General features: G+C 37.9%; 1 long non-coding RNA gene across 1 annotated transcript; it reads right to left on the reverse strand.

Annotated features, from left to right (window-relative positions):
• Positions 1-984: 984 nt before the first annotated feature.
• Positions 985-27,172, reverse strand: LOC123781281 (uncharacterized). The gene is made up of 3 exons (XR_006776643.2): positions 27,104-27,172; positions 2,218-2,364; positions 985-1,982 (listed from the first exon to the last, which is right to left on the reverse strand). It is a non-coding gene; the product is annotated as an uncharacterized LOC123781281 (long non-coding RNA).
• Positions 27,173-27,991: the final 819 nt, after the last annotated feature.

A 27,991-nucleotide genomic window follows, 5' to 3' on the forward strand; every position in this document is an offset into this window, starting at 1 on the left:
TGAATTATATCACTGGCTTCCTTAGTTCTCCAGCACGCAGATGGCTGGTCATGGGACCTCCCAGCTTCCCGAGCCATGTGAACCAATTCCCACAATAAATCTCTTTAATCTCTATGTGTATCCTATTGGTTCTGTTTCTCTGGAGAACCCTGACTAAGACAACCCCATGTGCAGATTGACAATGAACAATAAACAACTCCCCCCTCTCTCCAACAACAGCATTCACGTAAAATGCATCAGCAGGAGCCCCTTCACTGGGGAATAACACGGGCAAAAACATTGCCCTAAAATGTTTTCCTACAAGTCTCTTTATAAGTTGTAATAACAGGAATTTGTGTATGTGAAAATCAGACAAGGCCTAAAGGAAATAAGATTTCCTATAAGAAATTTTTTAATGTATAATAATGAAATGTATTTTTAAGGGACAGCAGTTCATAATCACCAGATATATTTCATGGTAATGATGAGGCTGAAAAAAGATGCCAAAAAATTAGGGGAGTAATGATTACAACCAGCATGATTACAACAGTTAATAAGCTATGTTAAGACTGGAGGTTCAAAGGAATGGGTGCTGCATCCCCATATGCCTCCAACAAGCCTTAGAAAAGTCATGTAAACTGTCTTTATGGTTTTCTCTCCAATACAGTGGGAGATTGGATTGTACGATGCCTTCTGCCATTGGGACTCATTGACCTTTCTCTCTGGATTTTGGGAAACCATACAGTGAATCTCATTATTACCTTTTCTAATGTTCATTATGCTTTAATTTATTCCCTATGATAATTTTCATGAGTTATTTAATACCAGGGAATAATACCTCTTATTTGATTCGCAATGATGATGTGGTTGTAAAGTCTCTAGCAGTTATTTTAATTTCTTGGAAGAAAGCAATAGAAAAAGGACATTTTATACTTCAAATACTTTTATATAATGATTGTCATTTTTTATAAAGTCACTATTCTTATAAAAAAAATTACCCTTCTTAATAATGAAGTATTAAAATATTCTTCAAATGATATTTTATTGCTGAGGATTATGTAACAAAAGTTGTGCTTTCATAAATTGTTAGTGAATGATATAGATTAGTACAAGCCTAGTAGAATGAAATTTGATAGCCTGATCAAGAATTAGGAAAATGCTCAGTATTTTATTTCAATGTTGGCTGTAGAATTCAAGTAGCTCAGTCCTGTAGAAAAAAAGCAACTTAGAGCTCAACTCTATGTCATTATATCATATTTTTAAAATGTGTTCAGAAGATAGAAAATGGGATCAAGCAGGAAATCGCAAAATCAGCACTTAGGCTTATAGATCTTAAACAATGTTTCCCAAGATTTCAGATCCAAAAGTTCAGGTTGTTTCAACTGTTCTATTCAAAGCAAAAGTCACTACTCCTGAAGTCCAGTTCCAGAAGTAGAAAGAAAAGGAAAAAGTAAGAATAAATCAATACATGGAAAAGCATGTCTATTACTGCCTAAGTCTAAAGAAGTAAAACACCAATTTATCAGCAGTAAAACTCATTTAATACATCAAAAAATAATGGCTTCTATCCTTATATTTTTGTTCTCATCGTCGCTGTTGTTGATGTCCAGGGGAGAGTTTACAAAAAAAAAAAAAATCACTGTAGCTGGTGGTAGGAAGGCAATATGCTGTGAGTTGCCCAATGCTTGGAAATAAGACATCAGGTGCTCTGTTCTTCTAGTCCACCAGGTGCCATCTCAGGATGAAGGACTAGGCCTATAAGTACTTTTTAAGATTTCAAAAATGTATATCTTCTTCACATGTGTTACTTTTTTATTTTCCCTTCTTCTGTATGATCAGCAGCTAAGCCATTAAAAACAGCCATTTGTAGTTGCCATCTTGGTGTGTGCCAGGAAAGTCAGCCGAGTAGAGAGGACTACCGGGAAGGCTAGGGAGCCCGTTCCACTTCACAGCCATATCCTGGGGAAGCACACGCCCAAGGCGTGGAGTAGATGGTAAGCCAACTGCAGAGAAGAAAAGGAGATACAGTCCAAATCGGAAAAGCAGGATTTAGCTGGAGAAAAGCTGGGGGAAGGGGTTGTGTGAGGGAGTTCAGGCAGCCTAAAAATGACCATAGCAATTTTAGAAGTTGATTTGAGATGAGTCCAGAAAATCAGTTTGCTAGAAAAGTGAAGTAGTTGTTTTTCTGCCAAGGTTTATGATTCTATTATTTTCGTGCATCTATATTAAAATCCTTACCTTGCCATGTTCCCTCCAGGGACTGCCCCCATTGTTTCACACCTCTAGCACACACTGCCAAAAGCCGACTCTTGATTTCACCTCCAATGAAAATGTTCACAGTTTGAATTTGCAAAGCAGTGATACTAATTCCAAGACGCCAACAACCTATAGAGAGGTGAAAAGCTTCATATTTTTTAAGTTTCTGGAATCTATATAGCAAATATGGCATATATACATACATATGCCCATATACATGTATACATATATGTGCATATATGTTTACACCATATGCATATGTATACACACGCCTATATATCCATGCATATATATACTAAATATACAGACACACATGCTAAGAAATGTTAAGGAAGTGACAGAACCAAGAAGTTTGTTGTATTTTCCTAGGACATTTATCCTATTTCTTGGTAGGATTAAATCCAAAGCTCACCATTTTATAGGGAACTGAAAACTAGGAAGAAATAATTCAGAAGGATTAAATCCAAAGCTCACCATTTTATAGGGAACTGAAAACCAGGAAGAAATAATTCAGAAGCTCCATTTCAAGTGGCTTTCAGGGGAAAACAGTTAACTCAATCATGACCTAAACATAGCACCAGCCGCAAATATTGGAAAAGCAATATTGACTAGGAATACTGTTGCACAGAGATCAGGCATTGCTGACTTCGTGTAATAGTAGCCTCTGTGGTTGACAAGCATACTCCAAGTTGAGAGAGAGAGGAAATCACAGTTATGAAAATAGAGCCTAAATAGAGCTTGAAATGCCGTAAGATGGTATTCCCTGAGTAGGTCCTCCTAGTCTGATTCACTTGGGAGTGGGAATCGCTAGATGAATGCTACATAAACTAGAAAACCAGCATTAATCTAACCTACTTGTGGTATTAAAAACCCACTTCCCAGGGCACCTGGGTGGCTCAGTTGGCTAAGCATCTGACACTTGATTTCCGCTCAGGTCATGATCTCAGGGTCATGAGATCGAGCCCTGCATCAGGCTCCGTGCTCAGCACCGTGTCTGCTCGAGATACTCCTCCTCTCCCTCCTCCTCTGCCCCTCCTGCTGCACTCACTCTCTCACATAAATGAATAAATTAATTAATTAATTAATTAATAAAATCTTTAAAAACTACTTCCCTTCTTTTTTTTTTTTTTTTTTACTGGCAGCTCAGAAGAATTTCTTGCTACTAGATAAATATCTTAACTTAGTGATAAAAACCAAAAAACTTTAAAATCTTGAGAACATCCAGTTTCCCTTAATTACATCATTTTTCAATATTATTGTTAAGCATCATCAGTTCTTTAACAGTTCTGTAATTTGTGCCCTGCATAAATGTATTTGGTCACCGGGTGTGACAACAGAAGAATCCAGCCCTGGATCTCATTAAGTCATACACACTGTGGAGAGGTTGCCTCTGCCAGGAAGGAGGGAGGAACTTTTCCTAATTCATCTCCACCAGCATCCTTGAGCTAACATCGACTCCCCTCTAGCCTCCTACAGTGATACCAAAACTTCCATTCTCTATCTTCTCTCTTCTCTTTTCTCTATCCACATCCAAGATCCTCTTCTTTTCTAAGACAAACTCTTTTGGTTGTCACCTATTCGCTTGACCTCTGGTGACCCATTTTCTCAGGGTCTGACTTTACCTAGAAATTTCTTATTTTGGTGCTGACCATGATCACGATCTGTTTTAACCCCATGATTTTTGTTCCTGCTTCTGTGACAACGTGGCTTTTAGCCACAGCTCTTGTAGCAATGGGGCACAGAGCTGCCTGCAGTGAAGGCTAATACGCGCAGCAGGCAGAAGATTGCTTTCTCAGGGCAGGAAGCCGTGCCAGGGACATCAGGCAGGGGTAACTACAGTACCACGTTGATGGGCATCTCCAGAAATGCCACACTTCCTTCACGGGCATCAGCATGCCTCGGAGCACAACACCCTCAAAGGACCTCCAGAAATAGTTGCCAGGAGACTTAAAGTAAGAACGGAAAACTAACACAATGAAGTGCAAGTAAACCTAAAACTATAGATACAACCATATTTGAGAATCTAGTTTGATACAGAAAACATAATTTTTGTAGCAAGTTTATATAAAGTACATAGTGGAATATCTCAGAAGATTAAGTTCAAAACATTTACTTAGGCAATAATTTGTATGGTTCTGACCAATGTAGAAATGAGACCATGCAAGTATATCTAGTGCTGGAGTGTGGAACATCAAAGTTTAAAAAATATAATATGGAGGGGCGCCTAGGTGGCTCAGTCAGTTAAGCGTCTGCCTTCAGCTCAGGTCATGATCCCAGGTCCTGGGACTGAGCCCCACATCGTGCTCTCTGCTCCCTGTTCAGCCAGGAGCCTGCTTCTCCCTCTGCCTGCCTCTCCCCCTGCTTGTGCTTGCTCTCTCTCTCTTTCTCTGTCAAATAAATAAATAAAATATTAATATATAGGTATATATTTATACACATATATATAAAATATGGAATATATTTTATGATTGCCTACAGAAAGAGAGGGACTAGTTATAATATACCGTGATTGCATAGTCAGGGAATGGAGACTATAAGCCAGTAGATTCAATAGGTATCTATCCTCTAAGGGGTGAAACTATCTTTATAGTCTTAGTTTAGTCTCTCCTTCATTTAGGAGAGGCACTCCCTAAAATTAAACAAATCTATTTTCATCAAATGAGACTCCTGATTAAATGTTGTAGCCTTTGTCTATTGCCTACAGGGAAAGAAAATGCTGATCTGCTAACAAGAGTAATTCAATCCTAGCTTCAGTTATATTTTTCATTACAAGTGAGTAAATTGACATTCTAGCTTATACATCTCGCTGTCTTTATTGAAATGAAGCACTTTCCTAGGGTCTAATTGTCTCAGAGTTGTGACAAGATCAAATTTCTGGCCTTGCAAAGCTGAAGACTAGACCCTGGAATGTGATGAGTCAACCACTGGACCATATCTCTGCATGGCTGGCCTGAGCCGCAGCTGCAATCCCCAGTGGACATCGCAACATCACGAACCTGGGAAATCAACCACCTTGCTCTCTGAATGTCATATGAATTCATTTGTTTGCTTTCTTAATACTTTCATTTGGTATATTTACTAAAAGATGTTCACCACATTAGCAGTTAGGGGACATATGTAGTTCATACATAGTGAATAATTTAAATTTAATAACTTAATTTCAGAAAGAGTCATTTTTTACACATGCATAATTTAAGTTAAATTCCAGTATTTCTAAGGCTGAGAGTGATATTTAATAACATAAAATAGGAAGGAATATGAAGCCAATATCTTTTGCATCAGAGGCAAAACATTTTCCCGTACTCTACCTAGAGGCTATTGTCATTCAATCAAAAGCTAGCACAGCCTATATGGTCCCGTTAAACCACAAGAGAAGAGACAGAAACCATCTGGGCCAAAGGTAGCTTCAGCCAGAATGTTTCAAAGCTTCTATCACAGGAAAATTAAACTCCTCACTTTCTAATTAAAAGAGCTAAGGGGTTAAATAAAGAATTGATGAGGATTGCCCTTAAAATTTTATAGTTGAGAAATTACAGCTACAGACTGGGAATTCTCTGCAATTCATACAATATTAAAGATCTAATATCCCTCCCCATTCCTGTGCCACAAATAAATGCCTATTCTAATACTGTGACTTACAGTGGAAATATATATTTGGGCTTCATCCTCATTTCTGGCACAAAACTCCTAAAACCCTTGGAATTTCCTAAGTGATTAGAGTGATAAAGATGTCTTTTGTTGTGTTACTGAGGTGACCTCTGGAAAGCACCTAAGGCTGGAGGCCAGTTGCCAGGGGACCCAACCAAGTGGATCAGTCACTAATGGGCAGTGATTAATCAATCATGCCTAAGTAAGAAGCCTCCATAAAGACCCAAAAGGACTGAGTTCGGAGAGCTTCTGGGTTGGTGAACACGTGGAGATTTGGAGAGAATGGTGCTCTTCGAGAGGGCGTGGAAGCTGCACATCTTTTCCCCATACCCTGCCCTACACATCTCTTCCATCTGGCTCTTCCCGAGTTATATCCTTTTATAATAAACTGGTGATCCAGTAAGCAAAATGTTTCTCTGAGTTCTGTGAGCCTTTCTATTAAGTTAATTAAACCCATGGAAGGGGTCATGGAAACCTCTGATTTATAACCAGTGGGTCAGACATACAGTGGCTCTGTAACAACCTAGGCTTGCAGCTGGCATCTGAAGTGGATGTGGGAGGAGGGAGTCTAATGGGACTGAACCCTTAACACGTGGAATCTGAGGCTCTCTCCAGGTAGATAGTGTCACAATTGAGCTAAATTGTAGGACACCTATCTGGTGTCTGACATTTGCTTGTTGGTGTAAAGAAGCCCCCTGCCCACCTCCCCATACACATACACACACACACACACACACACACACACACACACACATCGTGTAGAGGTCCTAAATAAGTGGGTGTGCCATATGTTTATACACTTACAATTTTTACATGGACCATTAGGCAAAAATGTCTAATATTCCTTTCTAATCACAAGGAATTTACCGCCCTATCTAAAAAAGAAAAAAATTAAACTGTAAAAGCTTTTAGAAAAGTTTGTGGAATCATCTTCAGATATAGGTACATAGCACATTATAGAAGAAGCGATGAATAAAAGACTACACTGCCTTCTGGCTTCATTTCAGTGAGGACATCATACGATGTCCCTGCATTTCCATATGTGAAATGTAAATAACCAAACCAAACCATCCAAGATTCCTTTCATTTCTGACTGTCCAAGATTCTCTAAGACACCAAAAGTGGGAAGGTTTGAGGAACGGTTGAAGAAAAACCATAGTGCCCTGCAAAGCAACAACAACATATTGGCAAGGCATTATGCAATTATGTCCAGTAACATTCTCAATTGATAGTTCCTCACCAAATGTGATTCTCTGGTGACATTTTTCTGTTTATAGCAGCTAGAATTTTCAGAGTGTAGTCAACAGTGGAATATTAAACTGTTTTCACTAAGCATCTTCAAAATACCCTCATTATCTCCCATAACTTCACTTTTAAACTCAGAGCTTTTATCTGAAAGACACATGGCTTTTCTTTACTAAATGTCATTTCCTGTTTTTCTACATATACAATTAATATGTTTATATTTTACTAAATTTGGAAAATATAGCAAAATAAAAATTATTTGTAATTTCTCAGATGACTCCCACAAAGATCAGAGATATCCACTAGTAACACCTTTCAGTCTTTTTTTCCATGAAAAGAATAGAAAGTTGTTATTTTTTTAAAGATTTATTGATTTGAGAGAGAGAGAGAGCAAGCAGGAGTGGGAGAGGGGCAGAGGGAGAGAGAGAATCTCAAGCATACTCCCACAGGGCTCAATCCCAGGACCCTGAGATCATGACCTGAGCCAAAACCAAGAGTCAGTCGCTCAACTGACTGAGCCACCCAGGCATCCCAAAAGTTGTTATTTAAAATTGGACATTCTGTAAATACTTTTTTAACTTACATTTTCCACTTAAAAATATATCTTGAACACTTAAATATGTCATTAAATATTATTAAATGTGATTTTAATAATTACATAATACTTCATTCAACTCTTTATGGGAAGACATTGAGTTTGTTTTGAATATTTCAATATTATAAATCATGCCTCAACAAAGATTGCTGTATGTAAATCCTTTGGTGGGTCTCCTTAGATGTTCTAAGAATATATTCCTAGAGGAGAAATTACCCAGTCAAAACATGCAAAGATGTTAAGGTTCCTCTGGCATACTCATAATTGCACCCTAGCCCACACTTGGCGTTACCATTTTTCAAAGCATGCACGTTTGAAAATTTAAAGCTGGTAACATGCTTCTATTTATTTTACTTTGGTTGTTCTTGGAGTTGAATATTCTTTCCATATTTTATTGGCTAGTTTCCTTCTTGTAAATTATTTGCTCATGTTCTTGACCTATTTCTCTATTGGGGCATTTGTAGTTCTTGTCTTGATTTCTAGCGCTGTTTTTTATGTTAAAGATATTAAACTCTCACAAAATGTCCAAGATGCTTAACACCAGTTTGACATGTGGCCTCCTGTAGGCATATATATGTATTGTTCAGATATTTTTAGTAAAATCTTATTATAATCTTTCCTTTGATTTTATGTTTGGAGAATACTTACCTACCCTAAAATTAGAAACATATTCAACATTAATTTCCTTCTATTTTCCTATACTTTCATTTTTTTTCTCTTTATTCATACTGACTTATTCTGATATGGAATCTGAGATAGAGAACTAACTTCATCTTAATTCCAAAATGTTTATCAATTGTTAAAATTATATCTGTTTAATAATCCCACTGATTTGATAAGCTAGTGGTTCATCCATTCATATGTTATTGGGTGCCTATTATGTTTACTCTTCCATCACGCAAAACATTTTGTACATATCCTCTGGTCTGTACCTAGGTTCATTTGAATCCATTGACCTCTCCGATTATCCTCAGGCCCGTACCATACTTTTTAAATTATTATAGCTTTGAATGTCACTTAAAGAATTTCTCTGCAACTATTCTTATTATAAGTAGTCTTCAGCAATCGCTTGACTTAAATTCTGGCCCAACGCTTATTGAGAATGTCTTTTTTTTCCAATTCCCACAAAGATAGGTTCGAGTTTACATAGGGGGTATATTAACATATTAATTTCAAATTTTAGCCCATTTTGAGCAAAGACCTTTCATTTTCTGGTTTAGAGAATTAATTGATGCTTTTTATAGCCTAATTTAAAGAAATGTTTTCACATGTTGTATGGAATTTTAAAAAGAATACATTCTCTGCGGTACAGAAAGTTTGCTAGTTGTCTATTAAATTAGAAATGTTTTTCTTTAATAATTTTCAAATAACTAGTTTGTTTAAGTTATTCTGTTTTCTTCAACAAATGATTACTTGAACTTTGCAAGGCACTGGATAAAAAGTGAGCAGAAAGCTGCATGGTTCTTATCTTCAAATATGAAAGTCGGGTATGTTGATGTTTATCTGAATGATTTACATATTCCAATTTGGATTTTGTTTCCGCTCCTCCCCACTTTGTGGCTGTCGTTGTTAACTCTTTTTCTTCGTGTCTACCTTCAGGTAGAGTCGTCTCAGTTTTATCCACCCATGATTGATGTGATTTTTTTCATATTGTTCATCTTGCTTTTTCTTGTCAATAATGCATTTTCGTTTGTTTTGTTTTTAAATAATACATTTTAGTTTTAAATCCTAGATAAACATTCCTTATTTCCTCGATATCTATTTTTATCTAAATCTACTTACCATTTTGACTTCCTTTCTTTCTCTACCCTATATTCTTGCATCATACTGGAAACACCAATCATCTGTGTCCCACAGTACAAATTTTCAGAAGTATACCTTTTGTCTGAGTCTTCAGGATGTTGTTCCCTTTCTTTTGATCTGCTTTATTCATTCACAGATTTATATTTTTCTCTTTAGTCATCTTCAAACAAGATAAGATTAAATTTAATTCTTGTCATTACAGAAAGTTTGCATTTTGCCTTTAGCTTCAATCACTTTATTATTTACATGACAGTTGAGTTCTATTCTCAAAATCAACAGCTGGAAGACAGATAAGCAATTTTCAACCCAACTTCCTAGAAAATATATATTTATAATCAGGTTATCTGATTTTTTTTGTTTTATTTTTGTGGTGTAAGACTTCTTGGTGTATTTGGATATTAACTCCTTATCAAATATATAATATGTAAATATTTTTTCCCATTCTGTAGGCGCTTTTTCACTCTGTTGGTGTGTCCTCTGATGCACAAAAGTTTTTAAGTTTGATGTAGTCCCATTTGTCTACTTTTGCTTTTGCTACCAGTGGTGACATTTTTAATAGTATCCCCAGACATTTCGTCAACAACAAACCTTATAATTTTCAAATGGCCAGAAGATTAATTTGCTTGTTTACAAAGTATGTTATTAGAGATACAAATCCTAAAGGGTCATTGTGAAGGGTTGTTATCTAAGCATTCTGTGTGAAGTTTCCAAATTTTCTCAATTCACAACACCCTTAGTGTCTTGTGAAAAAATGTCTAAGTCTAAAGAAACACCGAACATTTCTGTGTATTAAGTAGTTTGGTACTAATAGGCCCTAGAGCAAGTCTACCAGCAAGATGGCATCTTATATACTGTCGCAATCACAGGAGGGACATCCCTTCACCTTTGTCCTGTTCTGTTAATTAGAAGCAAGTTACAGATCTCACCCACACTCAAGGGGCAGGGATCACACATGTGATCACACATGTGCTTACATGAACACCAAAAGTTGGGGGTCATGGAGGCTACTTTAAAGTCTGTCCACCACAATAGTTAATATGAAAATAAGTATAAGGGGCGCCTGGGTGGCACAGTCGTTAAGCGTCTGCCTTTGGCTCAGCGTGTGATCCCGGCGTTATGCGATCAAGCCCCACATCAGGCTCCTCCACTAGGAGCCTGCTTCTTCCTCTCCCACTCCCCCTGCTTGTGTTCTCTCTCTCGCTGGCTGTCTCTCTCTGTCAAATAAATAAATAAAATCTTTAAAAAAAAAAGAAATAAGTATAAGTTTAATTAGTATTAATATTTGATATTCAGTGATATAAGTGTGCTAAAAAAAAAACTTGAAGAAAAGTTAATTATCCAAATCATGTCTACTATCTTAATGAGCATTAGTTGTGATTACATTTATTTAAATGTCAATTTTAACAAAAACGTAACAGCACCTCACAGGCAGTTTCAGAAAACTATAAGTGTTTTTAGCTGTAATTTGGTCCTACATCAACACTCAGCAGTGAGGAACGTGACTGTCTAGGTGGAAGCATCATTTTATCTTTATTTAATGACATGTCATACGTATATTACCTGTTGGAAGGTGTTAAGGTGTTAATGGGCAAATCATACCAAGCAAGGAATGACCTGATACGGACTGTACAGCTTTATGAAAGGGTACTGTGGTGTGGTTTCTTAAAGTTGCCCTATTTACTTATCCAGCAAATATTTATTGTTCATTTACTATATGCCATATACCGTGCTAGTTATTAAAGACACAAAGAGAATAGGTAGGTAGTTATAATAGCTGTCTTCGTATTAGTCCCTAAATATTTCCCTAGGAACGTATCCCAGTCTGACTGACTTAAGGTCCAGATTTCTTTACAAATTATGTTTTTATTAATGGTTTGGCAAGATCTTCATTACTCTCTAATCAGCCACATTTATTTTCTTTCCTTTTCATATTGATGAGCAATGGGCTAGTTATTGCCTTCATTTTAGAGTCATTCATTTTACATTCTTCATTTCTTAGAATAATAGAATAGAATGACAGAAAGAAACTTGAAATGTCATTTTTATGTAAAAATCCATCTGAGCCTGGAATCCTGTATACAACATCTCGGCCAACGGTATGTCCTGTTCATTCCAAATACGGTCCATGATGGGCAACCCCCTCCCTCCAAAGGCAACCTGTTCAGTGTACGTGCCCAGCCAGCGTTTATTAAACTAGTGCCATCAGTTGAGTATTATAGGAGGTGCTGGTTATACAATGTGGGAGTCAAACACTCACGGCCCTTGCCCCTCAGGGGAAGACAGACAATAAACTAGTTAGAGAAATAAATGAATGCATACTGATAAGTAGAAATGGGTTCAAGAGAGAGGGAACACAGTGCTATGGTAGAGAAGCGCAGAGGACAGCCAGAGAGGCACTTTCTTGGGAAATAACAGTTAAGTCAAGATCTTAGGAATGATGAAAATACAACCATGCTGGTACTGAGGCAGCCCAAAACGTCTGAGTATGCTTAAAGAACTGAAACAGAGCTAGTGCAGCGCTGGCCTGTCCGACAAGGAGGGAGAGTGGCATGAGACAAGCCAGAGAAGAAAGTTCTCATTTTAAATGGAAATCAGTCTCCCTTCATTCCTACTCATTAGTCTCAGTTTTTCTCCCTCTGGGCCGTTCAGAACAGATGGACCTGATCTGCCTCTAAGAGCATTCACTCGAAGCATCTCTCTTGGACATCCGTGGCTTCCCTTCACACAGCAAAGCCTCTCCGTCCCTTCACTCCTTCCTATGACTGACAGGCCTCACTTCCACAGTCTGATCTGGCTTTCAAAAGATGTTCTTAGCAGTAAAAACACAATTATTACAAATTGCCTTCTAACCAAGAAGGAAATACCTCACTACTTCCTGCTTCATCCCCAAGTTTTGAGTCTTTTTATCCTCTTTAGACCTGGGGATTTGCCAACTCTCTCCCTGCTAAACCACCCCTTCTTGTTCTAACTTCTGTAAAGAGCACCACCTTAACCCTGGCATCCCAGACTCTCCTGATTTTGTATTCTCTCACACCCTTCCCTGCACCACGTCAAATCGCCTCTGGTCTGTGACTCTCTGCTGCCCTCTTTTGGCCATAATCAGGGTGAGCTGATGACAAAGCCCTCGTTCCACACATCCCCCTGTACACCGAAGGCAGAAAAGCTCCACCCTGAAACAGAGCACCTCCCCCGAGTACAGGTACACACCATTTCCTCAGGCAGAAGGTACAAAACCCATAGGATATACCAGCCCTACCCACACACACTATGTGTGTAGGTAAATATTTCACTCACCTAGCCAAGTTTCTGGAAATTCAGTAGATCAGAAATTTCTGGTCCTTTAAAGAGTATGACTAATGAGGGATGTAACTATATAAACTGGCAATACTATATTTTAGCCAGTGCTATGGTCAGGAAATTATATAATGCTATAGGAGCATTTAAAAGGAGGAATATAACTATGATTTGGGGACAAAGAGGCTTCAGTTCTCAAACTGTGATCTGAAATGGAAGTGAAGACTGTTTCATACAGAACAAAGTTTAGCACATAGAACCCAATATGCTTGGCCACTCTGCAGAAAATTGGGTCACTCACATAACACATGCCGTCAATTCAGACCTTGGGTCACTTACTCTGCTTCAAGATCTACTCATCCATCGAAAACTAGGGCCATCTTTTGCCCAAGATGACTTCTAAGAAACCTAACAGTTAAGCCCACCCACCTCAAATCTCTGCTATCTTTCTAAGCACCCAAGGAAAGCCTTCTTATTGCTATCTTTAACCATATCACCAGCCCATAACACTCTGCGCTGCTTTCCCCTTAACACAGCCACCACCGCTTCCCTCTGTCCCAAACCTTTCCACCGTGCCCTCTAGAATCCTGAGCTGAGTTATAAAATCCCCCTATATCCTCAGACTTTTCACCATTTCCTTCATCCCTCTCCTGCCATAAGTTAAACTTGTTTCAGCCGTTTCAGGCTGCTAGAGTACTATAGACTGGGTGGCTTGTAAACAACAGAAATCTGTTTCTCACCGTTTTGGAGGCTAAGTCCAAGATCAAAGTGTCGGCAGTTCTCCTGCAAGGACCTGCTTCCTGATTCATAGATGTCTCTTGCTGTGTGTTAGCAGAAGTGAGGGAGCTCCCTGGTGCGTCCTTTATGAGGGCCCTAATTTCACTCATGAGGGCTCCACCCTCATGACCTAATCACATCCCAAAGGCCCCACCTCCTAATATAGTCACAATGCAGATTAGGCGTTAGCATTTGAATTCTGGGGAACACAAACATTCAGTCTGTAGAACCAGTCCCAAAATCTTGTTTTTCCTGCAACCTTCTCAAAGGAAGGTTTCTCATTCCCTCCCGTCCCAGAGTCTGTTCTTACCACTGTGAAGGATGTGGCATCCTGTCGTCTAGTCACACCGTCCCATCCCAGGCACCATCCGTCACATCATCTACTGTCACCTATCATTTTCCTCCCTCATGAAAGACCTTGGCAGTAACTGTCTTCGTCCCCACCCTGCTCTTGCCCTGGGGAGCTTCAGGATCCACACAGACGAGGGAAGCTACCGTGGGTCCATCACTTATGAATGTGGTTTTCCTCTTCCTCTCTGACAACTCCATCTCCGTGTCATTTATAGGATCTTACTCTCTGCATGTCCCTGTAGTAGTAAACCACAGTATTGTCTCTCTTCTCTCCTCACCCCACAGCTTCTCGCTGGTAAGTCTTGTTTACAACTACAGCTCTAATTAACATCAAAGTGCTAATAAATGCCAGATCCTTGCCTCCATCCTAGTATCTCTCTTGAGCTCCAGAGACACATACCTAACTGTTTAAACAGATAATATTTTTGATGGCCCACAGGTAGCAAAACTCAGTATGTCCACAGATGATTTCATCCTTCCCCCCCCCCCCCCCACTGAGCTGTTTGTCCTCAGAGTGACACGTAAGTGCGCGAGCCGGAAATACGGGTTTCCTCTCTTGTTGTTCCCTCTCCAGTCCCTCTGCCCACCCCACCTCAAGGCCATTTCTATACCTCCTTTCCCTTGCTACTTGTCTAATTCCAGGTCAGCATCTTCGCTCAAGTAGATTGTCCTGGATTTCCTCCCTGCCATCCTGCCAGCCCTCTCTTCATACTGCATCCGTAGTGATTCTCCACAGACGCTAATCTGATCGTACCATTCCCCTGATTTAAAAATAAATAAATAAAACACTTCAGTAGAACCCTTCTGCCCTCAGGATGAAGTTCAGACTTCCCAACGTAAACTAACCTTCCCTTCTGATTTGGGTCCTTGGCACCTTGCCAGCCTCATCTTTCATTCCTCTTGTGCCCCAACCATGCTGACCACTGAACCTAAAAAGCTTCTCAGAACAATGACAACTCTACTTGCATCTAAGACTAGAAGACTTCCTTATTAATTGTCTGAGGGTAGAGGACAGAGGTTTCTAATGAAGCCCATCACAATGAACCCCCAGATTTATGAATAAAGATAGCATTTGGTTTCTACAGAGAATTCTGGTAAGTCCTGAGGGGGCCACTAGAAAAAGAGGTGGAAAAAAAAAAAACACTATTAACAAGAAAATTTTAGCTCCACTGGGCTCCACTGGGCTCCTTAAATTATGACAACACTTACACATGATTGGCCCAGAATTTAGGCTGCAGTGAACCATCTCTAATGACTCAATTCCAAGGCTAATAGAGCCAAGCAACTCCTTGAAGATCCTCTACGTCCTCTTATTTTTAAATCTCCAGATGCTGGCACATAATCAATGCCTCACTGTATGCTGAAGATCCCTTGCAGGGATTGTAGCCACGTAACCTAGATTCTCCAGGACAATTAAAATCTCAAGTATTCTTCTCTGTAAACCATGGAAATGTTACGTAAAGTACAGTTTTTGTGAAAATAATCATGGACAGGATCAAGTAAGTAATCATTACAATAAAATTATACATGTTTAAAGACAAAGCACGGAAAAGATTTGAGAAATCAGAAGCCAAGGAAGTACTGTGATATATCATGAAAATAATGCATGCTAACCCATGTCACACATGTCTAGGTATATAATGTTAAGTGTGTATACAAATAGATCAGATAAAAATAAACCACATTAAGGCAACACTCTGGAAGGATGTCACTCTCCTGGTTGGCACAGTCTGAGTATCAGAATTGAAATGAGCAAGAGGATGAGCCACCTTCTTGTTTCCTTTCTTTCTTTTTAATAACTCTTGGGACTTCATGAATTATTTGAGAAAACAGAAAAATCTGAGTTAATTGTATGAAAACGATATGCATTTTACAATGGAGTTAAGTCCATTATAGCAACTTATAACTACTTTGATCACTGTTTTGATAGACTCTCCTGGCCTCATTTATTCACTCACTTAATACTGAGCACCTCCTCTGTGTCAGATACTGTTCTAGGTACTTGGGATATGAATAAGACAAACAGAGGTCCCTGCTTTTAAGAAACTTACATTCTAGCAGTAAAGAGACAGTATCAATGAATGTGTAGATTAGTATGCTAAGAGATGATAAGTTCTACGAAAAAAAGGTGTAGGCAAAGGGATTGGGAGTGCCAGTGAAGGCAGTTGGGTGGCAGCTGTAATATTAACAGGGCGAAGAGGGAGGGCTTTATTTGGAAGGCAAGATTTGAGCAACCACTTGAAAAGGGTAAAAGAGAGAACATGTTTCCAGGCAGAGGGGACAGCAGGACTGAACGTCCTCTGATGGGAGGACTTTTCACAGTGTGATTTCACATTTATATTTTGATTATTTCCTTAATCTGCCTCCTTCATTAGCCTGTAATCTGCAAAAAGGCAAAGGCCATATCTGTTTTGTTCCATTTCTCTCCAGCATGTCGTCCATGGGCTGGCACAGAGTAGATGCTCAGAAAATATTAGGCGAGTGATTAAATAAATGAAGGAGATTAACTTGTACATTTCACCTAATGAATTAGAAAAACTCTTAACCTGCTTTGACTAAGACAACATTGTCTATTCTAGCCTACCCTGGATTTTGCTCCTTCATTCAGTTTTGTCTGATTCTGGCCTTACCCCATTACCGACCCAACCTAATCTGGAGTGGGATGATTATTTCCTTGCGTCAGATACCAATAATAATTTCAGAAAGTCTTCAGCCTCATTCTCTATCTGCTAACTTTAAGTATGAGAATTCTCATAAACCTTCCTATACCCTCTAATAAATGTCTGCAACCAATTACTTTTCTGCACAGGAATTATTTCTGCTTTCTCTTGCATAGCTGAATAGGTCCTTTTCTCTTTATTCTCTGGCTAGCTGCCTATGTTCTGCAGAACCAATATTCTGCTCTACTGTGTGACGGACAGGGGGTTATCCCACTTCTTTTTGGCAGGAAGAGGATCTTCAAATTTGGCTCTGAACTGAAAATGGGTAACACATTAAGAGATAAGGTCACCACTATTTTTCCTGTGTAACTTGCTATTAAACATTTTCTTTGCATGAATTAACTCAGGAATTTTGCTGTTTAACTATTTGGGGCTCAATACCACAAAAGATACAAAGATACAATAAACTGGTTGAGCTCCACACACACATTTGAAAACCTGCACGACTGTGGTTGAACGAAAAGCAAAATGACACTCTTGTCGTTCAAATTTGCACGAAGTAAGTTTGAAAATATGTCATTATTTCTTTTACTGTTCAAATAAAGACAAAGAAAATCAAACAGAACACACAGGGAAGTGTCCATCGACAGATGAAAGGATAAAGAAATTGTAAGATATATATGTATATATAAAATGTACAATAGAATATTATTCAGCCTTCAAAAAAAAAAGGAGATCCTGCCATTTGCAGCAACATGGATGAAAATGAAGGGTAGTATGCTGAGTGAAATAAACCAGACACAAAAAGAAAATAACGGAATGCTCACTTATGTGTGAAATCTAGAAAGAGTGAAATATATAAAAGCAGAGAATAGAATGTTGGTAAACAGAAGTGGGAGGTGGGAGAAATAGGGACATGTTATTCAAAGGGTACAGAGTTGCAGTTTTATAGGATGAATACGATCTAGTGTCACCTAGAGATCTAATGTACCACGTGTTGACTCTAGTTAACGATGCTATATTGAATACTGGAAATTTGCTAAGAGAGTAGATTTCAGATGCTCTCAACACCAAGAAAGAAAAAGAAAAGGTACCTACGGGGGCGCCTGGGTGGCACAGCGGTTAAGCGTCTGCCTTCGGCTCAGGGCGTGATCCCAGCATTATGGGATCGAGCCCCACATCAGGCTCTTCTGCTATGAGCCTGCTTCTTTCTCTCCCATTCCCCCTGCTTGTGTTCCCTCTCTCGCTGGCTGTCTCTATCTCTGTCGAATAAATAAATAAAATCTTTAAAAAAAAAAAAAAGAAAAGAAAAGGTACCTACGTGAGAAGATATGTTAACTAGCTTGACTGTAGTAGTAATTTCAATATGTATATGTCTATCAAATCATCATTGTTATATACATCAAGCATATATAATTTTTATTAATGAAATTAAATACACAAGAGAAATCTTTCAATACAATATGTAAAAAGGAATACTTTTCCTAAATGGGCCATTTACTCATAACATTTGGTGTTATAATGCCAATAAAGTTTATAGAACAACTACCATGTTCCAAGATTAAATAATATAATACATGTAAAATGTGTCTGTTCATAATACACACATAATGAATGTAAGATATTTTTATCAACATGCGTTCACCTTTACACTTCACTCATCCATGGGCTAAGTACAGAATAATCCTGAAAACTTTATAGTAGAAGACGCTGATCCCACTTAACAAATTTAATCTAAGACATACCAGTTAGCCCTCAACTGTGTAATATACAGAGATTCAACAAAGGTCTCAAATAGAGTTTGTATGGAAGGAGGAGATAATTCTATATTGTAATATTTACATTTATCAGTTTAGCATATTGATTAAGAATATACTTTCTAGGTGTATCCTCCCTGAGTCGAATCTGTTCTGCTGCTTATTAGCCATGTGTCCATGAGCAATTTAGCTCATCTTAAAGCTGTAGCTTTTTTCATCAATAAAATGAGGCTAAATTCCACATATAAGTGAAGTCACATGGTATTTGTCTTTCTTTGACCAACTTATTTCACTTAGCACAATACCCTCTAGGTTCATCCATGTTGTCAGAAATAGCAAACTTCATTTTTTTATGGTTGATTAATATTACATTGTTTATATATACCACATCTTCTTTATCGATTCATCTATCAGTGGACACTTGGATTGCACAGGGAATATAGTCAATAAGATTATAATAATGTTTGGTGACAGATAATAACTATGCTTCCCATGATGAGTACTGCGTAAAGTATAGAATTGTTGAATCTATTGTTATACACTTGAAATAGTATGACACTGTATGTCAATTATACATCAATAAAAAATTAGGCTAAAACTATTACCCACCTGTGATGGTAAATGTTGTGTGTCAGCTTGGCTAGGTATGGTACCCAATTGTTTATTCATGTACCAGTCAAGATATTGCTGTGAAATATTTTTAAGACCTGATTAACATTTAAACTTTGAGTCAAGCAGGTTACCCTTCATAATGTGGGTGGGCCTCATCCAATCAGTTGAAAGCCTTAAAAGAAAAGACACAGTCCCCCCAAAAGGAAGGAATTCAGCATCCTGACTATCTTCAGACTCAAGACTACAACACCAATTTTTTCCCTGGGTCTTCGGCTTGCCTGCCTGCCTGCAGATTTTGGAATTGCCAGCCCTCACAATCTTGTCAGCCAGTTCAAAAGAATGAATCTCTTATGGTGGTAGATGATTGATAGATAGATAGATAGATAGATAGATAGATAGATAGATAGATAGTAGATAGATGATTGATAGATAGATAGATAGATGATAAATAGATAGATAGATAGATAGATAGATAGATAGATAGATAGATAGATAGATAAGTAGATTTCACACCCTATTGGTACTATTTCTCTGGAGAACCCTAATACACTACCTTCCCTCATAATAGTTTTGTAAAAATCTTTGCTCTGAAATTTACTTTAACTTGACATTAATATAGTCACTTCAGCTTCCTTGCAATTATTGTTACAGTGTTTCTTATTTTCCATCCTCTTACTTTTAATCCGTTTGTACATTTAATGGAGGTAACATATAGTTGAGTTTTGCTTTTTTATCCTGACACTTTCTGCCTCTAACTGGGTGTTTAAAATACTCCTTGTTTAGCTCCACACTTACTTGGTATTATTTTCCTTCTACCTGAAAGACTTTCTTTCATAATCTTATAGTACAATAGTCTTTTTTATCTATGAAAGATATTTATACTGGGTATAGAATTCTAGGTTGGCAGGGTTTTTTTTGTTACTCCACCGTCTTCTCATTTGCATCACTTCTAATGTGAAATCTGCTGCATCCTTCTCTGTGTTCCTCAAGACATAATGTATCTTGTTCTCTGGCAGCTCTCACGATTTTTCTCTGTCACTGGTTTTGAGAAATTTATTTAGGATGTATTTTGGCATAATTACTCTATATTTCTTGTGCTTGGGGTTCATTGAGCTTCTTGCATCTGTGGAATCATCCAATTGGAAATTTTTCAGCCTTTATTTTTTCAAATATTTTTCTGCCTCTCCCTTTTTAGGAACTCTAATTGCACACATCATAGGTCACTTAAAGTAGTCACACAGCTCACTAGTACACCCTTAATTTATTATTATTATTATTATTATTATTATTATTATTATTTATTCCTTTTTCCCCTCTGTGTTTCATTTTGAGTATTTTGTATTTCTGTGTCTTGTAATTCACTAATCTTTTAATTGCAGTATCCAATCTGTCATTAATTCCATCCAGTATACTTTCCATCTCAGTCATTGTAGTTTCCATCAGTAGAAGTTCAATTTGGATTTTTAAAAATATATTTCATATCTCTACTTAACATATTGAAACTTTCCTTTAGTTTCTGAACATATAAAGTACAGTTACAATAACTGTGTCAATGTCAAGGTCTACTAATTCTAATACCTGGGTCAGTTCCTGGACAGTTTTAATATAGGGATTTTTCTCCTTTTTATGAATTGTACTTTCCTGCTCTATGACTGATAATTTTTTTATTGGATGCCAAATTTTGTGAATTTTATCTCATCTGGTGCTAGATTTCTTTTTTATGTCAATAAATACCCTTGAACTTTGTTCTAGAATGCACAGTTTGACCTTTTTGGGCCTGGCTTTTAACATTTGTTGGGCAGAACTGGAGCAGCATTTAGTCTAGGCTTAATGATTCCCCACTACTGGGGAAAGACCCTTGTGAATGGTCCTTCCAATGCTCATGAATTACGAGGTTTCGAGTCTGGCCAATGGGAGCAAGCACTATTTCTGGCCCTGTGTGAGAGCCAGCTACTATTCCCTCTGATCGGTCAGATTTTTCTTTTCTCCTTTTCTTTCTTTCTCCTGTGCCTCAATGGTTTCTTCATATGCATATGTTAATTAGTACTCTGCTAAACACCCAAGGGGGAATCTCTGCAGGTCTCCAGAGTTCTCTGTGCCTTCCCCTCCTCTCTAATACTCTGCCCCATAAATTCCAGCTACCTTGACCTCTCCAGACTCTCATCTTTGTCTTCTGGACTCAAGAAGTTTCCTGGGGTAGGGGCACCTGAGTGGTTCAGTTGGTTAAAACATCAGACTCTTGGTTTTGGCTCAAGTCATAATTTCACGGGTCATGAGATCAAACCCTGAGTCAAGCCCTGCCTTGGGCTCTGCACTCAGCAGGGAGTCTGCTTGAGATTCTCTCCCTCTGCCCCTCCCCCCACTTGCACTTGCTGTCTCTCTCACTCACACTGTCTCTCAAATAAATAAATAAATCTTTTTAAAAAAGTCTCCTGGGGTAGACCTAGATTTTCCCCTCCCTATATCATGACATGGAAATGTTCTCAAGTCAATAAAGTGGAAAAATTGTAGACCTCACCTCAATTGTTTCCCATCTCTCAGAGATGTTTCTTCTCCATTGCTTCATGTACAATGTCTTGAAAACTGTTCATATACTGTGGTATTTTTTCGTTATTTCAGACAGAAGGGTAAATCATGTCCTTGCTAGTCTATTAGCCGGAAGAAGTCCAATGTTATGGGAAATGTAATAAGATAATGAAAGAAAAGTGTTTGGAAAGAATTCAATGAATGTTAGCTACTATTATTGTTATTAGTATTAGAGTTTTAAGCCATTTAGATTTTTAGGCACTTTTAGGCAAATCTCATTGTATGAACTAAGTTTTCATAAATATGAGGAAAGTGTGGAACAATGAAAATACTAACAGCAATAATAATTGTGCACTAAGTGCTTTAAATTAATTGTCCATTTAATTTCAGTTCAACACTATAAAGTAAGGTAATATTATCAGCATTTTATAGATGAAGAATCTCAGACCCAGAGAGGTTAAATAAATTGTTCAAGGTTAAATAGTTCCCAAGTGGCAAGTAGAGAACAGAGCCAAGGTGTGTCTAATGCCAGAGCCCAAGCTCTTAACTATCATACATCACTGCCAGATCACTTCTAAGCAACTGTGAAAAAATTATTGTTTCATAGACCCAAAGACTTCACAAAATAATTGATAAAGCTATCTCTTAATGTTATCATGGGTTTTTCTAACTGTTAACATCAGATAGTCATTTCCACAGATATACGGTATCTTATAAAAACATGGGTTCCAGTGTGGCATTCTTGAGCTTCAAGTCCTGCCACGTGGGGCAAATAAATTTAGTGATGGTGTTACTCTTCTCAGAGCAAAGCAGATTTGCTGATAAGATGGTTAGCACATCATGGATAACAGGAGCTCCAGGTTCAGTAGTGCAAAACATAAAAGTAATAAGAATGATTTAATGAAGCTGTCAGTTAACTGCAAAAGAACAAGATTAGGACAAACGGGCAAGGACCAGGTGTGCAATCCCTGTGCCAAGTAAGTCATCAAATGCTTCTCCAGTTGATATGGTAGTTACTATAAAATAGTCTATTGTTTCTCTAGATACACCATACAAAACATTGAACTTAAGACATTCTATGAATTTATCTGAGTAAAGTTCAGACAGATTTTGTCACATGCAAATGTAAGATTTTTAAAGCCTGTGCTTAATCCTAAAATAATATCAATATTTAATAGTTATTTTAATACAGAAAATTTTAAAGAAAAAAGGTCACCATAATTCTGTCCTGTCAACTTAAAAAAAAAAAAAAAACTAATCCAGATATGTGAGCAAAAAATTCAACCAATAAAGGAAAGTTTAAAAAAATTAAGCAGGGGTGCCTGGGTGGCTCAGTCAGTTGAGCATCTGGCTCTTGATTTCAGCTCAGGGTCCTGGGATCGAAGCCCCGCACTGGGCCCACCCTTGGTGGGAGTCTGCTTGAGGATTCTCTCTCTCTCCCTCTGCCCCTCCCCCTGCTCCTGCTCACCCTTTCTCTCTCTCTCAAATAAATAAATAAATCTTTTTTTAAAAATTAAGCATTTCTCCTCTGTTCTTCTCATCCTCTTACCCCTACCCCTTTGGTTCTTCTTCCCAGAGGTAATTATGATTAATTTTTGTGATGTTCACCTTCTGAAAAAATGGAGAAAGATATATAGATATGTAGAAATTTTCCTTTTAAAACCCTATTGAAAGTACTTTCATTATATTTAAGGTATTTTTAAGAGATTATACCACCACATATACTCTAGTTTCTGTCACTAATCGAATCTATTTCAGTTGTTTTCCATGGTATTATTTTCAAAATGTGCAGGCAGAATTTATCAAACCAAAAACAAATACCTGAGCTTACACTGAAATTTAAACTGCTAGTAAAAGTGAGAAAATTGAGCATGCCCATGGTTCAGTGGTAATCGTTACAGTTGGACCAAGTGAAGGAGATTCAGGGAAGTTCTATAGTAATTGAATGGATTGTCCGGATCATTGAAAAGAAATGCTGAACCATCTTATCAGTTTTCCTAATTATAGTTAATAAAACAGTACAGAGATAATCTATGAAAACCTGGCATCTTTTATCTTTTCTCTTTATTATTATTTTTTTTATCTGCTCACTTCTTTGCATTTTCTGGCAAGTTGTTCTCATTTGGAGTTTGTTTTGGGATTTTTGTGACACTCTTTGGCTATCTTGCCTTTTGTTTTATGATATCCAATTAATAAACTCTAATCGTGGTGAGATATGATTATCTGTTTGGGAGTCACTTTCTCTTTACACAGCATCTTGACTTATTCCCAAGACTTAGCTTAATTGGATCACTTATCTGAAGCTTAGTCTCCCACCTGAACTAAACCTGCCTTTCAAAAAAATTAAGAAAAAGTGGGACTTTGATTGGGCATGGATTCTATTCTTAATTGCTGTGATTTCATACTTATTCTCTTCTTTGAGAACTAACAAGAAATTTTATGGAAAGGAAAAATGGGGAAAAATTGAGTGCTTCCCACCCTTCTCAAAAAAAAAGTTGTGAGAATGTGGATCTAGGGGCACCTAGGTGGCTCAGTCAGTTGAGCTTCCAAACTCTTGGTTTCAGCTCAGGGTCTTGGGATCAAGCCCCTCGTCAGGCTCCACACTCAGCAGGGAGTCTGCTGGAGAGTCTCTACCACTTCTTCTCCCTCTGCCCTCCCCCCACCGTTCACACTCTCATGCTCTCTCTCTCTCTCTAAAATAAATAAATCTTTTAAAAAATGTGGTTCTAGAGGATTTCCACTGAATAAACTAAAAACTAAGTCAAAAAAGAGGCTATGAAAAACTCAGTTCTGGTAATGTTTAGTCTATAACTGATTAAAGGATGAAATTTTGAAATGTCTTTAATTCCCATACTTATTTCCATTTTTCTCTGCATAGTATCCCGTAGTGATCAGCAGCATGACATCCAAACAAGAAGTATCCATGTGCGTGTTTAAAGGGGACTTAGGGATACAATGTAAGAGGTAAGTAGTTTTCTAACTCAGTTTTCTCACTCTCATGTTTGCCTGGGTTCAAATTCTGACTCTGTGTTTTAGCACTCGTCTCCGGACAAGTTATTAAATTCCTCTAAGTCTTGGTTTCCTCGAATGTAAAATAAAGTAATAATAGTTAACTCACCAATTGTTGTAAGGATTAAATGAGGAAAATGCCCCCAGAACCATCAGTAGCTAGTAAAAAGGAAAAAGAGAGAAAGATAGGAATCTAATGTGGTGTTTTATGTCAACTCTTGCCAGACATTTATGCAACTTATTGCATGATTTCTAATTCTCACACATAGTAGCCATGATGTTTTATCTCAAAAATAAGGAAACAGAGACTCAAAAGGAATAACCAATCCAAGGGCAAACATTTAGCAATCAGTGTAGTTGGGATTCAAATCCAGGTCTTTTTAACTTAAAAGATTTCCTTCCGCTCATACCAGAGTGTCTTGCAAGTGGAGCAAACTCGTTGTAAATATGGACATAGTTCTTACCAGGAGATAGTATTAATCTCCATAGGTTACTCGTGGATGTTTTAAAAAGAGAAAATGTATTAAGGGTTTAAGCCTGTGCTTGACACATACTCTTCATCATTATCATGATGTCCCGTTTTGCTTCCTGAAACCCTTGTGGAGTGTGGATTCTGTCTTCCATCCCCATATTGGTCAGTCTCTGCTGCACTTTCTTTTTAAAGTATACCAGAGTGGTTCTTGTTCTGTATTAATACCAGACACACGTATAACACTATAAATAAAATAGAATGCATGATGTTAATTTTAAAATCAATTTTTCCCCAGATACACACATATCCCAAGCTTCTCTTTTATTTCCAATGAGCCAGGCCTAAGGGGATATCTTCAAGTCAAGGAGCCATATTTGTGTGTACAGATTAATATAAAAATATGAGAAAATGCAGAGTCCATATTATCCATACTATTCAGTGTATCTGAATTTTTAAAAATTTGTTGCAGCTTTGTTGAGGTATAATTGACATAACACTATATAAATTTAAGGTGTACAAGGTGATGATTTGATACACATATATATTGCAAAATGATTACCACAACAAGGTCATCTAGCATATCTATCTCTTCACATAATTGCCATTGTGTGTGTGTGTGTGTGTGTTGAGAACATTTAAGATCTACTCTGCAACTTTCAAGTATTTAATATATAGCCACCATGCTGTACATTAGATCTCCAGAACTTATTCACCTTATAACTAAAAGTTTGTACCCTTTGACTGACATCTCCACATTTCCCCCATCCCCCAGTCACTGGAAACCACTATTTTACTCTGTTTCTATGAGTTTGACTTTTTTATTTTTATCTTTTTTAAGATTTTATTTGTTTATTTGACAGAGAGATAGAGAGCCAGAGAACACAAGTGGAGGGAATGGCAGAGGTAGAGGAAGAAGCAGGCTCCCCACTGAGCAGGGAACCTAATGTGGGGCTTGATCCCAGGCCACTGGGATCATGACCTGAGCGGAAGGCAGATGATTAACCATCTGAGTCACACAGGCACCCCTGAGTTTGGCTTTTTTAGATACTACATATAAGTGGATCATATGGTCTCTTTGTTTCTTTAACTTATTTCACTTAGCAGAATGCCTTCAAAGTCCATCCATGTTGTTGCAAATGGCAGGATTTTTTCTTTCTCATGACTGAATAATATTCCACCCTATATATATATATTTATACCACATTTCCTTTATCCATTCATCCACTGATGGATACTGAGGTTGGTTCCATGTCTTGGCCATTGTGAATGGTGCTGCAATGAACATGGGAGTGAAGATAGCTCTCCTAGATCCTGATTTCATCTTCTTTGGATAATATGCCCAAAATGGAATTGCTGGATTATATGTAGTTCTATTTTTGTTTTTGAGAAACCTCCATACTGTTTTCCATGGTGGCCGCACCAATTTTCAATGCAACTGGATTTATTAAGATGTTTTATTTAAGGTATCATCTCTTCCACAAAGGAATTGAAAGGCAGCTCAGGGCACCTATCTGATTGCTCCTGGTTTTATTTGGTCTAAATCAGCGGTTCTCAATTGGAGGGAATTTTGCCCCCTAGCAGAATTTGCCAATGCTTGGACAAATTTTTAGCTGTCACAACTTGCTGGGCAGAAGAATGCTCCTGGGCACCTAGTGGATAGAGGCCAGGGATGCTGCTACACATCCTAAGACGTTTATAAATATTTATATATTTATATATATCAGTTCCACAGGTGATGTGCAGGTTGCTGCACAATCAGAATTGTCTAGATGAAGCTAACTAGTTTAAATAAAGAAATGGAAAAGATAGTTACAGTGAGAGGAAATCCTTATTGGGATTTTTGCCAGAAGAATTCCTGCCCTCCCTCCTTCCTCTCCAGTGGTGCCAAGAGGGTCTTTTGCCAGAGATCTCATTAGAACTCGCTCTTTGTTACAGCATTTCCCCAAATGGTGTGTTTACTGATGAGAATAAATCTCATTTAAATTAGACTCAAAAAACTCAGAGTATTCACCACTCACAACACCGTGTATATGGCTTATACCTAAAATTCTTCCTATGAACAGCCATATGGTTATTTGTATTTCTCCGTCCCCAAAATGCCTTTGTTTACCTCTCTTACCTTGGATCTGCAGTGTTGCTCTCCTTCCTGCAAATTCATCCTGTCCTTGGCTCCTCCTTCATACGCTCTCTTTGGTCCACTGCTTAATTACTTGTAACTCGTACCAGAAACAAACCTCTTCCAGCCAGATTCTCTCACGTGATCCTAAGTCAAAGTGCAGAAAAACATGGAGTCCCCGTGAAACATCAGTGGTTCAGAATCCCTCCCGGCTCTCTTCTCTGTACCCAAAGTAGCTTATTAAATTACCGCTGTTATTGTTTAATGGGAAGTCAAAATAAGTGGGGGAAAAAAAAGAGGTTATTTAATTTCTCTAATTTAAGTTTCTCCACACAGATTGTCTTAGAAAGCTCACTAGGCTGAGTGAAAGATTTAAAAATATACTATGGAAAATGATTTGGGGCACATTTGCAACAGGGCTGATGATTGTGAATGTTGTACAATAAATGTTCAGCTCATTCCCTCCTCCAGATAACAGTTTTACCATCAGCTGCTGGAAGTCCAATTTCTGCCAAAGGAGCAAGGTTATTTTAAGTTATTTGACAAAATGGTTTTAACTCCCAGAAATAAAGCAAGTTGCTTTAATGCATATCAGCTGTAGGCTTTATTTCCTCCTCATGTAACATGCTTCTGCAGAGTAAATGGAAAACTCCTGCAGACTATGGAAGTTGGACATTTTCTGTTTTAAAAAAAATGGCAAATGAAAATGGTAGAAGCAACATAGAGATTTCAAAGCTCCGATGGCTGCCATATGGCAAAGGTAATCCAGTAATTCAGACCAAGGAGAGCAGAGCATTAAACATAATGTGATTTGTATCATGGAAATATTTATCATCCGTGCCAAAGAGAATCTAAGGAGTGTTTGAACAAGAAATAACTTAGCGCAGCCAT

The sequence above is a fragment of the Ursus americanus genome, chromosome 18, assembly GCF_024610735.1.
Source record: "Ursus americanus isolate L20-20 chromosome 18, mUrsAme1.1.p, whole genome shotgun sequence".
NCBI classification, from domain to species: Eukaryota; Metazoa; Chordata; class Mammalia; order Carnivora; family Ursidae; genus Ursus; species Ursus americanus.